Source organism: Lepus europaeus, chromosome Y (genome assembly GCF_033115175.1).
Source record: "Lepus europaeus isolate LE1 chromosome Y, mLepTim1.pri, whole genome shotgun sequence".
Classification (NCBI taxonomy): Eukaryota; Metazoa; Chordata; class Mammalia; order Lagomorpha; family Leporidae; genus Lepus; species Lepus europaeus.
Window position 1 is genome coordinate 7,289,101 of NC_084851.1, and position 4,417 is coordinate 7,293,517.

The window sequence follows — 4,417 nt, forward strand, 5'->3', positions numbered from 1 at the left end:
TCACACTGCTAGCTAGGACACAGTGTGCTCATTCCCTAGAGGAAGATGGCTGGGCTAGCTGCTGGGGTGCATGAACTTGTTTGAATGGCTGAGGTGCCTGGTCACTGATCAACATGGGAACAACCATGGGGCATTTCTCTTGGGTTAAAGTGGACATTTCTGCAGCTTTCAGTCTCAGCAAGTTCTTTTCCCTTTAAGTCTAAAAGCTTGTTGGCTGTGGACCAAATTGATATAAATCAATTTCAGGGACCCCACTCCCAGATCTGTCCTCCTCACCCAGCTCTCACTTCCCTGACATCATGCAGAGAAAATATTTATGAATTTCCAGAAAGATGACACTGGATTAAGAGTGGCATCTTTGGCACTCTTAATGGCAAAATGGCAAAAACCAATGGTGAAATGGCAAAAACCAATCTAAACAAAATGTACTTAACTTCCACATAAAATTCCATCCCCTTCCCACTAGAGGATTTGATCATTTTTCATTCAAGCCCTAGTGCAAAAATATGAACTGTTTAGGACAAATGAAACATCATTTTAAGAGATTCATATTTCAAAATAAACTATGGATTAATAAAGTTTCACTTGGAGAAAATTACAAAAAAATAAAGAAAATGTTAAGATCAACTGGGCCAAATGAGAGTAGGTGGCTTGCAGGAACAAATTTTATTGTTTCTTAGGCAATGTTCTCTGATTTCTCCTTAGAATGCCATCAATGATACACAGGGCAACAGTCACTAAAAATCATGAAAACACAATGTTTTTGTAAATTCCCGTGGAAAATGGCTAGAATCCTTCCCATGCCATCCCATGGGTGAATGTGGAACTGAGGGCTAAGGCAATTTACAGAGACTTGTGGAGGGTTTACTCAGGACAAAGCCTTCAACCTTTTAAAGTTTCAGATAGGAAGCTTACTTTCACAAAACAGTTCCCAACAGTCAGCAAGAAACCTCCCACATTTGAAAATGAAACAATGCAACAGAGGTGAGAGCCCTGCAAATCATCCCTGATCATTCTTAGCGACTGGGATTCCATGCGCATGCGCAGCGCCTGGCTCCTAGAGGCTGCAATTGGGCATGTGTTTACCAGTGTTGCTTGGCCACAATCATTGTGAGCCAAGATTGAGGAAGCGCTGAGCTTTTCTGTTGGGAAGTGGAGGCTAGACAGTTGGCTCATCTACAGGGCTAACCTTAGGTTTCTCTGGCTGGGAAGATCGGCAGTAGTCTAGGACGTAAAAGTCTTACCTTTCCATGTAAGAAGGGCGAGTGTCTATGGATGTTGATGTCCTCCGTCGGCTGTTGAGAACAGCAAATGAGATTAAATCAGGTTTTCGGTACTGCTTCCCACCAAAGGCCCTTGGGAAGCTGCACAAAGCTGCCAACGAGGGTGAAGATGCTTGAGAGCAGCCGCTCCTGATGCTCAGAAGTGACGGGGACTATAGAGACCAGAACCCCTTACAAACCTTGGTGGATGGAGAGAAGTGTGAGCTCAGCACCAACTGTCGCCAGCCCCTCCTGTAACCCGTAACCCTGGCCTCCCAACCCCGCAGGCTTCTCAGCACCTGAGATGGAGAAACAATGCCTAGGCTGTCTCTCTGAGCAGCTGAAACAAAAACAAAACCTCAGATGGTTTCTGAGCTACCTGTGATCCTCTTATAGAACACCTTCCTGATGAGGGTAAGTGGTTTAACACAATTATATCTGTGGAGTGGCTTACTTTAATATACACATTCTACTGCATATCCTGTACACACTATAGAAAAATGCATCCCGAGATAAATAATTTCCATCATATATCAACTTCTCAGCCAATAATTCTTTTGGTAAAATCCAGTATCTGTTTCATATCAGTGAACATTTATGTATACACATGCTATAATGAGAGGCCTTAGATGGGAGCGTGGACAGCAAAGGTGGTTCTGTGTCAATAAGCAATTATCTATTCTCACAATGTGAGCTCTTTATATGTTTATTCATTTTACATACACAAAATAATGATAGCAGGGCTTTAAAATTTTGGAGTTACCATGCTTTCATTCACTCTTGTGACAATACTTGTTGGGAATGCTTTAAAGACTTGCTATTGAAGATATGAAAGTGTGATGCTAATTTTAACAAAATAATCATTACTGACAGTTTAAAAGACAAATGAATGGGATTTGATAGGAAATCCAGAAATACCAAAGAATATGTAAGAATTTAGATCTGATACTGGTTATATTTCACAATATAAACTTGATGAATGATTATAAAATAATAATAATGAGCATAATTAGTTTTAGTTTGTTTTCCATTATAGTCCCCAGTATTTTCCCATTTCAGTTATGTAAATTCATTATAAAGAGACAAGCTATTTCCCTGGTGCTCTAAGAAAGTGTGGTTTAGCAGTCAGTTTGCCTCCCAAGGATCCTTTAAACTGGTACCTTACACTGCAAGCAGCAGAAAGAGGCTGAGGATGCACACCAGCAGCAGCAGCATCATTGCACACCTATGAGTAAACTTTACCACCCTGCACCATGTTATCTTGTAGTTATGGCAGATGAAGCAGATCGTCATTTCCAATATGAAGATGTACAGGACCCAGAGAATCATGGTGTAGGTGCTTGGCAGTGTACACCTCAGAACCCACCCACACAGTCACGTAGTGCAGCACCAGTGGGAAGCCCAAGTCACCCACCAGCAAGAGTAGCACTCTCCAATCTTGAAGATCCCTGGTTCTGTTCTACTAACTGCACCTCCACAATGGCCACACTGCCCACCATCACCAATGAGTTCAGACACCCAGTGTGCCCATCAGAGATCAGCAGTACTGTGATTGGCACCAGGACCCTGACCTGGACATGCTTAGTCCCTGCTCTAGGAGGGAGAAGGCTCTGGGTGGGAGGGAGAGCAATGGCATGTGAAGCACTAAGCCCATGGGGATAGCATGGGAAGGATAGGTGCTGAGCATGTCCAGTTGCCTGGAGGGTGCCATTCTGGGTTGGTGAGCTTGGAACTTAGGGAAGACCAGAAGAGACCTGGTCAGCCTGTGGGTCGGGCAGCCCAACTCCCATCCCCAGGTTTCTCCTGCATATTTCCATGTCTGGTACCTGAGGATCATCGCACACTCGAATCAGTACAAGAGCAGAGCAAGTTCCACTGGAGCAAAACCCTCAGGGGGTGACATAGGACCACCTGAGGCACCTAAACCTCCTTACCAACACAGCTAGAAGGAAATGTAAAGGAGTTGGTTCCAGTAAGCTGCACAAACCCCTAAGCCTGAGTTTGACCCTGCTGCATTCTCAGATACTCCTCTCTGGGCTGCAAGTGAAGGTCAAATCCACTGGTCTGAGGGTGTCATCTTTCTGTGGGGAGACAGGTCTGCCCAGTCCATTGAACTGGGAAGCCCAGAAGACCCCATCCACCATCTCAGACTGGAATCAGGCTCTAGGATCGAGTCCTCCTTTGCTCCCCCAACTCTGTCTTTCCAGCCCAGCTACCCCAACATTATGTCCTGCTTACACGCAATGCTCCCATCTCCATTCCTGCACAAGCTCTCCTTGTTCTAACCCTCACTAACCCATTTCCAGGGCCTGCTCACACTTCCCAGTCAAGTCCCTTCCCACCCCTGCAAAGAGCCCCAGCCCTGGGGGCTCAGTTGACTGACCTGTCTAGACAAAGTCATAACTCTTAATGTTAGCCATAATAGTTGAGTGCTCAATTGTGGCACCTCCACTCAGCTCTGCCTCCTAGGGTACCCATGGCCAGAGGGTTCCCTACCACTCAGAGCCCCAGAGTATGGAGTCCCTTGGGGGTCCCTGGGCTCCTGCTTGCAGCAACAGGCCATTTTAGTGCCCACTGGCTCTACAGTCTGGCCTGGAAACCCTCAAGGGCCCCTTCTTGCCCATCTGGGCCTCCTTTGGCTTTAATCACAGCTGGAAATTTCTTCTTTCCATCTGTTGTCCACACCACCACTGCAGCCTCCCTTTTTCCCTGATTCACTCAGAAAATCCAGGGTTGAGGTGTACTGCTGATGGGAAAGACCCCATCCTCAGAAATTAAGGGACTGCTGACACCCTCATCCTCAACCCAGGCTTCTTACTAGGCTTCTTATGGGCCCGGATCCTGGGTACCAGGAGCTCACTGAGGATCCTGGCTTCTGGTGGCTGTTCCAACCCATACCTCCAGTGGCTTCCATAGAAACCTTCCAGTGATCTCAAAGGAATGGGCAACTTGATGTTCAGTTGGTGGGTAGGGGTCCTGGTGTCCTCAGCTGTTCTGGGTGGCACTGGGACAGCACTGAGCAGTGGGAAGCAGATGGTGCAGGGACTGAACACAGCAGGGTTCACTTGCAGCTCTGATACTGTGCAGCAGCACTCTGGGATCTGCCACTTCACCCACCCAGGGAATCCTGCTTAGCTGCACAGGCAGCTCGCTGG